The 12,782-nt window shown below is 42.7% G+C and overlaps 1 long non-coding RNA gene across 1 annotated transcript in view; it reads left to right on the top strand.

The window, feature by feature from the left end:
- Positions 1-11,623, top strand: part of LOC138685102 (uncharacterized) — a 466,921-nt gene extending 455,298 nt beyond the window's left edge. The window contains exon 3 of the long non-coding RNA XR_011324338.1: positions 11,451-11,623. This is a non-coding gene — a long non-coding RNA (uncharacterized lncRNA). The remainder of the gene's footprint in view (positions 1-11,450) is intronic.
- Positions 11,624-12,782: the final 1,159 nt, after the last annotated feature.

The raw sequence follows: 12,782 nt of genomic DNA, 5'->3' as shown, positions 1-12,782 counted from the left end.
GAAAACAACTGACAGAAGGAGCTAGCAGAAATATCCTTAACACAAAAGAGTGACTGTGCATTCAGGATGTTCTTTACCACAAAGGTCTGCAGCAGTCTACATTCCTTCCTAATGCAGTTGAGTTTTGGCACTTGATTTCAACGTGACCACACTTGGTCGATCCTGACAGCTTTCAAAGATCCTATCCTAAATATTGGCTGTTTACAGCAAAGAGACAGTTTAGCTAAACTAACTGCTTCTGGCCCAACAGTGGGCCAGAACAGTGATCTTTGTCTGCCACAACACGTGGACTCTCAGAGGATCACCAATGTAGCTGTCCTGATCCTAGATATATCTATTTTGGTTTTGCTCATCACCTTTTCTCTCTGTCCAGTCACTCAAACTAACAATGGAAGCAATCAGCTTCTCTATGCAACAAACGAGAAGTCCTCAGGCATTTTTTTTTAAAAGAATCAACCATCATTATCTTTATCTTTGCAGATGGGGAAACTGAGGCCCTGAGGCATTTAACTAATGTACCCAGAAGACCAAAGTGCTGCTTGGATACAGCCTATTTCTCCAGAGCCCTGGCACAGAAAGAACATTAGGGAGCTGTGGGTACATGATTGCAGCATATCTAGCTTCCTGGATTCAAGTCCCTGAGAAACACAGGAGGGTGCAATTAGGAAGGGAACCAGAGCTTACTGAAGTCAGTGGAAATCTTTCCAATTATTTCAACAGGTATCTGGCACAAGCCCCTGATGAATCCTCTGGGGCTGCCTGTTGCCTGCTCTGCGTGGCTCATTAACGTCAAAATTCATCTTGAGCACTTAACTCCTCAACTGGCAGGTTTGCAGGTATCTGTGCTTATCTTTCCATTGCAAGCAGCAGCTAACAGAGACAGGATAGAGAAGAGTATAAGAGGAGAAAGATCAGTCATAGCAAGTCACAAGAGGAAGCAGCTTACAGGAATGGCAGGACCTCTTGTTCCCTTTTGCCTGTCCCCCAGGAGGTTGGCAGAAACCTGACAGCTTTGTGGCAGTTAGTGGAGCAAACACCATTTCTCAGCTTATTTTCTATTGCAAAGACGAGCGGCTTGATACTGTGATTGATTGATGCTCCTAGTGAGTCAATACTCAGATCACATGCTGTAAATCCCAGGAGCAGCGCCAAAACTGCAATGAGTGACTATGTCTTAGCACACTGCCAAATTCTCTTTCCCCTCCCACACCAGAAACTCACCAAGCCGATGGAGCTGGTGCGAGTCGACATCAGCACACGAGAAGCTAGAAGCTGGCTCATTTCAGTCTCTGAGACATCATCATTGGATATATAGCTCCAGGGGAAAGGTCCAGAAAATGCAGCATATTCTCTAGAAGAGAAAATAGCACTGACAGGAATTTTGGAGAGCTGCGGTAATGCAGTGCACCACACCAGGTGATATGCCACTCAATACCCTGTATCAGAGCAAGAAAAGAAAAAGAAACCACACCAGATTATACAACAGTAGGCAGCCCTGCTGCTCAATACCAAGTAATAAAAATCAATTGAATGATCAATAGGCTTTTCTATCCACCAGGGCTTTGAAGATTCTGCTGTCATGCTCTCTCTACTATAATTAGCACTTGATGAACTTAAAATGTTTAATGACTGTGAAATTGCATTCCTATAGAGACAATGCACATCTGGAATAACAGCATGCAATTCAGGGGTCTATGGAGTCCCACACCATTAAACACAGAACTTCAAACAGAGTATTCACTGTGAAAATGGAGCAGGCTCTTTGACATGCTAACATCAGCTCTGGTCCACTTGCTTCTCAAATCACTGGCATAGCAGACAAACTTCAAAGAGCTTAGGATATGCTTTAAAGCGACTACAGTGTTTGCTTGTTTAGGAATGAATGGGCTCTCCTGGTGCTAGATGAAGAGAGCCAGACCACCCTTACCTCAGTTTCACCTTGGCAGTCAGAATGAAGGCAGAATGGGGTGTATCAGTCTATATACCTCTATATATATCTTTCTCTAGGGAGAGAGAAAAACTCATTGACCAATGAACCCATTCCAGCTTCAGTATAAAATAAGCTGCTTTATGATATAGATTAGAAAATAGAATCTTTTGAGGGGAGAAAAAGGAGGAAATGCATTGCAAACGTGATTGACTCCAACTGACAGTTTTGCAAGGCTGAGAATGCAATGGAGATGTACAGGAAAGTAAATGTTTTCTTCTCCAGAATCAGTATTTTTCACTGTAAGCATTTCTGCCTTGCACACTAAATGAAAACAGCACTCTCTTACCTGAGCTGGGGACACACACCTGAAAAGGAGACCTGAACTGGCAAAGACAAGACAAAGGGCAAGGAGAGGCTGACGTTTTCCTTCCCAAGTTCAGCAAAAACTTGGCCATAAGCTCAGTTTTTAACTGATCCCTTCGTAGGACCAGGATAACCTGGAATAATGTTTTTAGCTGTGCTATTCATTATTCATTCTGGCAACTAAAACGCTGAAAGAAAAGACCCATTGTATCAGACAGCTATTTCCAAAGAGCATACACACAAGATAAATCAGGTCGTGTCATCAACCTTGTTTTAAGGGCTAATACCAATAGATTATGAATGTGACTTTCAGAAGATGTTCACCCTGAGAAGCTGGCGGTCTCAGAATAAGGACCCCATAATATGGGAGCACTATGTGGCAGGTCGTACTGGCCTAAGATGCCTTTCACTCTATGCAAAAGTCTAAAAAAATATAAAATAAAAAATGGAGGCCTGTAAATGGATTTTGTCCTTCTAAGGCTTTTCAGGGCCAGTGTTCAAAACCAGAACCCTGGTTTTCAAGTGTCACACTGGGCAGATATTAAAAGAAGCTGAGGCAGAGTCCCAATCAGAATTATCTCCTTTAATGCTGTCTCCTCAATCATGGAACAAAATTCCCTTCTGTCTTGCTACACCTCCCACCATTGGTCCCAGAGTCCAAGGCTACACAAACATAAGCCTAAATATTTGTAAATATCATGATTTCACTGGCTACATGTGTGTCTGCACAGAAATTCAATAGGGACTGGTGTTTATAATCTCATGCTTGAACTCTTCAATTTTTAAAAGACTTATATGGAAGGCTTGTCATGAATTTATTGTGAAGAAAGAAAAATAAAACTGTTAGCACTATGCTAGCATTCATTATGTGGACAAGGTTCATCCATGGTAAGATATGAGGGCTGGATATGAATCTATAGCGCTTGATCTCAGAATTCAAGCTGACCTGCTTAAAGCTTTGTCTGAGCTAACACTGCTAGAATTAGCCAAGCCAACTGAAAGCTAACAGTTCTCTGCCACACAAAAATGCAATGAAGATCATACGTTGCTGAAACAGAACAGTATCTCATATTTAAAGAAATCTGAAAAAATATGCATGAATATGCATTAAAAAACCCCCACAACAAAATCCCTTCATATATCACATGAGAAGTACCAGCGTGTATTTTCTGTCTGCTTTTGTAAGGTGCATGTAGAACCTCTTAAAGCTAGGGGTTAAACATTCGACCTTTACTTTGAGCTTTCCCACCTCTGAAGCGTTTCCATAGATACTTAATATATAAGACAACCTGACCTTTGAAGGGTGCTCTATTGAGTTTCAAGTATTATCTGATTGTAACACTTTATCCCTAACCTGCTCTTGGCTTCTGCTTCCTATTACTATGACGAATCTCTAGTTTTCACTCTGTAGGGGCAAAGTCTTTGTTTTTTTCTTCAAACTTTAGTAGCACAGCACTGGAGCCAACCTTTCCTTCACCAATTCTTTGATCACCTGAGTTCTCACAACAGAACTGCAGCAAAACCATAACCACTAGAAAAGCTTTGTGAATTCAAGTCCCTACTGCTCTTAAACACCCCACATCCCCCTTTGTGGTGGGTTGACCCTGTCTGGGTGCCAGGTGCCCACCAAAGCCGCTCTATCACTCCCCCTCCGGTGCCCACCAAAGCCGTTCTATCACTCCCCCTCCTCAGCTGGACAGGGGGGAGAAAATATAACAAAAGGCTCGTGGGTCAAGATAAGGACAGTTTAATAAAGTGAAAGCAAAGGTCGCGTGCGAAAGCAAAGAAAAACAAATGATGTTATTCTCTACTTCCCATCAGCAGGCGATGTCTAGCCACTTCCTGGGAAGCAGGGCTTCAGTACGCGTAGTGGTTGCTCCTAAAGACAAAAATGCCCCCCTTCCATCTCCCTTTACTTTGCTTTTATAGCTGAGCTGACGTCATATGGTATGAAATATCTATTTGGTTAGTCTGGGTCAGCTGTCCTGGCTATGTCCCCTCCCAAGATCTTGCCCAGACCCAGCCTACCATTGAGGGGGGGGCTAAACATTGGAGAGACAGCCTTGATGCTGTGCCAGCACTGCTCAGCAGTAGCCAAAACACTGGTGTGTTATCAACACCTTTCTAGCTACCAACGCAGAGCACAGCACTACGAGGGCTGCTATGGGGAGAATAAACTCCATCTCAGCCAGACCCAATACAGAATAAGTGTAGGTGTAATGAGCTGATGTTTGCCACTTCAGCCATGACAGGCAGCAAGACAGCCTGAGGATATGGCACATCTTTTCTTGGCTAGTCCTCAACCTATTACATGGGTAGCAAAGGGCAAGCCAAATTCCTATGCTGTCCTAAGAGCATATCCCAGCACGCAGCCTAGAACATTAGTTACTCATCTACTGCACCTGGGTTGTTATATTCATCTAAAATGACTGGATTATAGTTTATGTTTCAGGGAAATATCGCAAGTCACAAGAGCTGGAGGAGCTGGGCCATTGACCTCGATGAAGACATGATAATTTACATCAGCCGGAGTAGCAGCTTGGTGGAGCTTTGCTGATTTAAACCAGTGGAGGATTTCACCCATTACCCCTGGAAATGTTCCACAAAAATACAGTGTTCCCTCTACTCCCTGTTGTCATTGTCTTAAGCAATTACTGCACTAGATTCCCAAGAAAGGGTATAGCAATATATATTTTAATCTCAAGGTGACTTACTGCCTGTTTTTCCATAACGAGAGATGACTGCTTTACTTCAATAGCTTTTATTAGTGGTGAAAAAAGAAAAGGCAGCGATCAGATTTTGTAATTGAATAGAGAAGGTAATTTGCACTCCAGTCTTCTTGGAAATGAGGCTTTTTATTAGAAAAAGGAAAAGGTCTGAAAGGAATAACTGTCTTTCATGCATTGTGGTACATAAAAAAAAGCCAGAGCATAGTGGGGGCTGTCCCTTTCTTCCCTTGTGTACTTTTTTCCTGCAGAGAAAACTAGAGTTAAATCCTAGCCAGGTCTCTGTGGCACTGCCCAGTTTGTTGGCTTACTATCTCTCAGGGGTCCTGAACATGTGCAGCCCTTGTAATTACAGGCCTTGTCTTGCACTGACAATACCAGAAACAGCACAGGGAAAAAGAGGGATTAGGTTCTGGAAGAGCATGTGAAGCGTGTTTCAGGCTGTACCTAAGGAGACATCCTCTCCACATCCTACCTGCCACCAGCCCACAGGAGCCAGCACTGCAGAAATTATAGAAATGGACAGTAAATACATCCTTCATTGCTGACATATTTGAGGCAGGGATACTGCTCCTGCAAAAATCAGATATCATGAAAAACGAGCACTGTACTCTAGCTACAGCCCAGGTGGATGTCTGAAGTAGAAAGCCTCAATTTTAAATAAAAGGCTTTGAATTAAAAACAGTGTCAAGAACTTCATGAATAAGACTGAAATCAGTGGCTCAGAGAGCTATGTTTCCACTTGAGTAGGCTGGAAGGTGGTTGAAAGATCAAAGACTTTTGCTTCACAAAATATAAAGTAACAGGTTTGACACCCTTTAGTAAAGTTTCTAGATAAAGCAAAAAAGCCTGCTTACAAGTCAAATTTCCATTTCTATTTCATTATGAAATAGCAATTTCTTTTCATTTCCTTATTAAAATCCAGAATGAAACACAAATGGAATGTGAAAATGCCAACTTTATTTTGGATTTCTTCGAGGAAAAAAAAGAATAGCCAAACTGCAGAAGCAGTTGAAAATAAAGACTCCACTGTCAGAAAAAAACCTGCTCATCTCCTAATTAAGGAACAAAAGTAAGAACAGTGATATTTTTCATGGACTTTTTTACAAAAAGAAAATTAAGTACTGTTTCCTGACTGCATTTTATTCAATGGGATGGATTTTCTCACTGTTTTCCTCTCAGACTTTGCTCTGCCTGCAGGCCATGCCACATGCCCGGAAAAAAACAGATAATGCCAGTGATACATAACTAGAGGAGAACTCACTGGAGCATGGAGGTGTGAATGGTTGAACCAGGCTTGACAGGAGCTCAAAAGAAGATGATGACTTGTTGCTCAGAGAGGCACTACATGGTTGTGTAAGATGGGGATGGCAGGATCAGCTGTGATTTCAGATTTGAATCTGTCCTGAGTCTGGAGCAATCAGAAGCTGTACAACTGCAGCAGAAGAAAAAACTTCTTAAGCAACAACTTCCCATTTAGAAATCCTGGGTCACAACCTCTACTGAGACAGTCAGCTTTTTGAGATGAACAGAGCCCAGCATCAGGACATCTGGACTTTTTGTTCATGTTTTCAGAGCATGGGAAATTCAGCAGTAGTAGCCGTCATCAGGTGCAGCTGAACAAGTACATTTTAAGCACCATTTCTGTATATATCAAGTTTTACAGTTCAAAATCACTTGGGGGATCTTCAAGAGAGGAAGGGAAGATGAACTGTAGATTTTAATAAACTGGTGTGGCTTTTGGTTTCTGCCTCTACCTTATTTGGTTGCTAAGTCTATGGCAAGAATAAATGAAGATAGATAACCTAGGGGGAAAATAAATGCATTGCAAAAACTGTTCAGCCAAGCTTTATTTTTCCATTGGCTAAAGAAGAAGCTTCTTAAACTTAATATGACCTAGAAACTGCACATTCCCCAACAGTCCCAGCAGCCCTAATTAGTTGAAGAAACTGAGCATTTTACCACATAACCTTCAAATCATCTCTTTGAATTCACTCTTTGCCTCTAAATCTCACTGGTTTCCCAAGTGTTTCCTTGTCTCATTTCATACAGCTAATGAAACAACTCAATCAAGGAGCAGGTTTTTATATGCGAGCAGATTCTGTCTGCATTCTAAAAGGCTGAAATTTGAAATAAATTACAACACTCTGCTTTGTTCCTTAAAGTAAAATGCGTGTCAGTATCACATCCTTTTTCTGACCCAGGAATGGTTTCTCAGGTACCTCACCTCCCTCTTTACTCTCAGAAGAATACTTTCACATCTCAGGAGAAGAAGAGTTTGGGCACAAGAATCCAAAATACTTTGTTTCTCATGTACAACTGCTATTTGAAATGTGTATCCCCTCTCCAGCTTTACCTTTTGAGATGGTGTATTTTGCTCTGCACCCTGTGAAAGATCTTGTGATCAGAACACAATTCATACTTGTAAAAGACACTGATGTTTCCAGACCTGGCACATACATAAAGAAATAAAATTTTATCCAGGGCAGAGGGTGACAGGGGCATCCTGTTCATGGAAGGCCCCTCTTCCAGGAACAGACCTCTAACCTAAGACATCTAACCTAAATTGACCAAAGTGGTGTGATCCCATTCCAAAGTTTTGGAAATTAACCCACACAGAGGAAGTCTTGAATTTGTGCGGCATTTCTAGAGCTGCTTCTGCCTTTCTCCTTGTTTTCTTTCACTCACTTATTTTCACTATGACTAAGTAGAACAAATACAGTTGAAATCGCTATTGGTAAATTGCTATTATTGCCATTGGTAAATCCTCTATTAGAGGAAGAAACTGTTAGACTTTAATCTATCTGGAATATCAAGTCAACAGAATTCAAATGGTTGAAGTGTTCACATCCTATAGGTACCTGATGACCTTCAAAATTTGGGGTCTAGTTGGCTCAGTCAGCCACCCCAGAATCCTCAAAGTGGTCACTGTTTGCTTCTTTTTCTCACTTTGAACTAACCATAGTTAAAAACAGGCACTTAGTCAAGTGTTTGGAGGATAGCTGGTAAGCGAAAGAAAATTAAGTCAACTAGTCTGTAAAAGAATTTTTAACACTACTTTTTTATAAAAAATTTAAACTAAAAGCTTGTTTAAAATATGAAAAAGATATTACTGGATTTTCACTAAAAACCCCAATCTGTTCCTGCTACAGTTGTGGGTTTTTTAGAATAACTGAAGAACATTGTGTGTGTGAAAGTGTTTCAGTGAAAAAAATTGGCCAGCCCCAACAGACTCCTAGAGAACTTCTTCCTTTGTCTTACTGTTACTCACGTGGGGATAAGTACATAATGGGGTAAAGAAATTACTTATTGGCCAAGGCTCTAATCTGCCTGCTTTCTGAAACAAGCACACGTTGTACATTTGATGGCTATAAAAACTACGAGAATGCAAGCTCACGGTCTACAGCATTATAACCCATTAATGCCAAGGCATAATGAAGAGAACAAAGTAAAACAAAAGGGAAGAGATGAAAGAAAGCAGGGCATAAAAATCTCACCTCAAGAACCAGCTGGGAATTCTCCATCAGGAGGATTCCCTGATGGAAAACAACTTCCACAAAAATCCAAATTGCATTTTTTACAGTAAATATTTCAACTCCACAGTGGGGGAAATTGCAATGAAGCTACGTGATTTCAACAGTTTTGAACATTTTCAAATCCTACTTTAGGTCAAAGACAAATGCTTAAAAATTGGAATATCCCTTAGGAGAAAAAAACCAGTCATCCAGATTTGCTCGCTCACTTTGACCTTCCTGGGTAAGCTTTTCTTTTGACAACCAAATTCCCATCAGATGGAAGCAAACCCAATGGTTCAGAACCAAATGAGATGTCATTTGGCTCACAGCTTTGACAGCTTCTGGCTTCCTGGATGTTCTTGGAGGAATGTTAGTCAGAGAAAGTTTGCTCCGGGTTGCGATTCCTTTCAGATACATTTCCTTTTCAGATTAACTGAGGACACAAACAGAAACTGACACCATCAATAAATGACCTATCCCTGTTGTTCTGTACCATGTTCTGACTTCTCATGATGGGGTAACAGAGTAGGTTATTTGCTGGGCCTGGTCAGTATTGCATAAACATATAATACACCTCTTCTGCTACAACTGTGTTGTGGTTTAACCCCAGCCAAAAACTAAGCACCATACAGCTGCTCACTCACTCCCCCCCATCCAGTGGGATGGGGGAGAAAATCGGGAAAAGAAGTAAAACTTGTGGGTTGAGATAAGAACAGTTTAATAGAACAGAAAAGAAGAAGCTAATAATGATAACCCTAATAAAATGACAACAGTAGTAATAAAAGGATTGGAACGTACAAATGATGCGCAGGGCAATTGCTCACCACCCGTCGACCAACACCCAGCTAGTCCCGGAGCGGCAATTCCCTGCCCCCACTTCCCAGCTCTATACTAAATGGGATGTCCCATGGTATGGAATACCCTTTTGGGCAGTTTGGGTCAGGTGCCCTGGCGTGTCCTGTGCCACCTTCTTGTGCCCCTCCAGCTTTCTCGCTGGCTGGGCATGAGAAGCTGAAAAATCCTTGACTTTAGTCTAAACACTACTTAGCAACAACCAAAACCATCAGTGTGTTATCAACATTCTTCGCATACTGAACTCAAAACATAGCACTGTACCAGCTACTAGGAAGACAGTTAACTCTATCCCAGCTGAAACCAGGACAAACTGTTATTCCTTTCCTAAGAACGGCTCATTTTCTTCACATGCAAAATTTCACAGCTGCTTGAAAACGTGCTTGTTTCTGACAGTATTTTTGCCTAGTAAGAGATCCACTCACACAACTAACTTGGAACTTTGCAAAAAATGTAATTGATTCTGGTTTTGTGTCAAAGTTCAGTATTGTGCACCTTCCCTGACCTTTATGTTTAATAATTAGAAATAGTAACATTTAGAATTATCAGATGCTTCATTTGCATATCTACCAAACAAACTCTCTTGCAAACCTAGCTCTAACTATTATGCTGAGTTCTACCAGATGGTTAGCAGAGCACAAGACAGTTCTGTATGCCAACAAACTGGTTATGGACCTCCAGTGTTCACCTTTCTGTTACCTGGTACCGATATCTTTAAGTGAACCAAAAATATTTCTTTAAACACTGTTTCATCATGAGAAAAAGAAAAGAAGAGCAGTGCTAGAGCTGGTGGACTGCTTGCACCACCTAGTGATGCCTGCGGGCTTGCACAGCTCCTCCTTCCTGCCTGAAGCACGAGTGAATCCTGGCTGAGGATGCTAGAGGTCCCTGGAGGGAAAAAGGGAAAAACAACACTTAAACCACAAATACCGTTACAAGGACTAGCGTTTTCTCCTCAGCATCACGATTTTTTAATTAGCTTTTCCTATGACACACCATGTAACACTGAGTTAAGCATATCTGCAACCCATTTGTATGGATATCAGATGAACTACATGGTGTTTACAGGGCACAAGAGAGCGGTACTCAACTGAACTGGAGAAAGCAGTATGCAGTGGGGAGTGTCAGCAACATTTCCACATGCATTTTTCTGTAAATCCAAAGTTTTCAGACAAAAAAATTCTAGAGGGTCATTTACATTCCCCAGAAACAACACTTTCTACATTAAAGAAACTGTTTTCTGTGCAAAAGCATTTTCACTACTTTCTTCATGCTCATCTATGAAGTGACCTTTCTCTAGAGATTTTCCAGGATCCAGCTCATTGCAAGCAGGGAGCAATGTCTACATGGCTATGTGACTTTGCAAAGAGCTAAAGTGCAGTGATGTCTAGAGGATAAAAGGCTGTTCCCATTTGTATCAGGTTTGCATGGCAAGGTTTTGGTAGCAGGGGGGTTACAGGGGTGGCTTCTGTGAGAAGCTGCTAGAAGCTTCCTCTAAGTCCCATGGAGCCTATGCCAGCCAGCTCCAAGACAGACCCGCTACTGGACAAGGTTGAGCCCATCAGCGACGGTGGTAGTGCCTCTGGGGTAACATATTTAAGAAGGGGAAAAGGTTGCTGCATGACAGAACCTGCAGCCGGAGAGAGGCGTGAGAACATCTAAGAGAAACAACCCTGCAGACCCCAAGGTCAGCAAAGAAGGAGGGGGAGGAGGTGCTCCAGGCACCGGAGCAGAGATTCCCCTGCAGCCTGTGGGGAAGACCATGGTGAGGCAGGCTGTCCCCCTGCAGCCCGGGGAGGTCCACGGCAGAGCAGATATCCACCTGCAGCCCATGGAGGACCCCATGCCGGAGCAGGTGGATGCCCAAAGAAGGCTGTGACCCCATGGGAAGCCCATGCTGGAGCAGGCTCCCGACAGGACCTGTGGATCTGTGGAGAGAGGACCCCGCGCTGCAGCAGGTTTTCTAGCAGGACTTGTGGCCCTGTGAGGGACCCATGCTAGAGCAGTCTGTGCCTGAAGGACTGCAGCCCGTGGGAAGGACCCATGATGGAGAAGTTCATAGAGGACTATCTCCCATGGGAGGGACCACATGCTGGAGCAGGGGAAGAGTGAGGAGTCCTCCCCCTGAGGAGGAAGGAGCAGCAGAGACAAGGTGTGATGAACTGACCCCAACCCCCATTCCCCGTCCCCCTGCGCTGCTGGGGGGAGGAGGTAGAGAGAACTGGGAGTGGGGTTGAGCCGGGAAGGAGGGAGGGGTAGGGGGGAAGGTGTTCTAAGGTTTGATTCTATTTCTCATTATTCTACTCTGATTTGACTGGTAAAAAATTAAATTAATTTTCCCTAAGTCGAGTCTGTTTTGTCTGTGACAGTAACTGGTGAGTGATCTCTCCCTGTCCTTATCTCGACCCATGAGCCTTTTGTTATATTTTCTCTCCCTTATCCAGCTGTCATGGTTTAACCCCAGCCAGCAACTAAGCACCACGCAGCCGCTCACTCACTCCCCCCCCCACCCAGTGGGATGGGGGAGAAAATCAGGAAAAGTAGTAAAACTCGTGGGTTAAGAACGGTTTAATAGAACAGAAAAGAAGAAATTAATAATGATAATGATAACACTAATAAAATGACAACAGTAGTAATAAAAGGATTGAAATGTACAAATGATGCACAGGGCAATTGCTCACCACCCGCCGACCGACACCCAGCCAGTCCCCGAGCGGCGATTCCCTGCCCCCCCACTTCCTAAACTAGATGGGATGTCCCATGGTATGGAATACACTGTTGGCCAGTTTGGGTCAGGTGCCCTGGCTGGGCATGAGAAGCTGAAAAATCCTTGACTATAGTCTAAACACTACTGAGCAACAAATGAATACATCAGTGTGTTATCAACATTCTTCGCATACTGAACTCAAAACACAGCACTGTACCAGCTACTAGGAAGACAGTTAACTCTATCCCAGCTGAAACCAGGACACCAGCTGAGGAGGGGGAGCAATAGAGCAGCTTTGGTGGGCACCTGACATCCAGCCAGGGTCAACCCATCACACTGTTGAAGCAAAATCCAAAAGATCACTGACTTAATTTGACCCAGGAATTCACACTTACATTGCTATACACTTTGGAGGGAACAGCAGTATGTTATAAAAGGCAGGTTTCGGTGATTCTTTTAATTAGAAGTGGGACACAGGAATCACAAGTCTCAGGATCTAGGCTGTAAGTTATGAAGCATTTATTTTAATTTGAATTGTATTGCCTGTCGCAGTACACCTTTGCATAAAAAAGGGGTAATTTTTACCTGTATTGTCAGAGTGTTTCCAGGCTTTGCTGGCTAATGCTTGAAAAAGGCTTAGAAATCTTTGAATGAAAATTCTGTAACATAGAAATTCAGGGGACCAGAAT

Source organism: Haliaeetus albicilla, chromosome 1 (genome assembly GCF_947461875.1).
Source record: "Haliaeetus albicilla chromosome 1, bHalAlb1.1, whole genome shotgun sequence".
Lineage (NCBI taxonomy): Eukaryota > Metazoa > Chordata > Aves > Accipitriformes > Accipitridae > Haliaeetus > Haliaeetus albicilla.
This window is presented reverse-complemented; position numbering and strand designations above follow the sequence as displayed.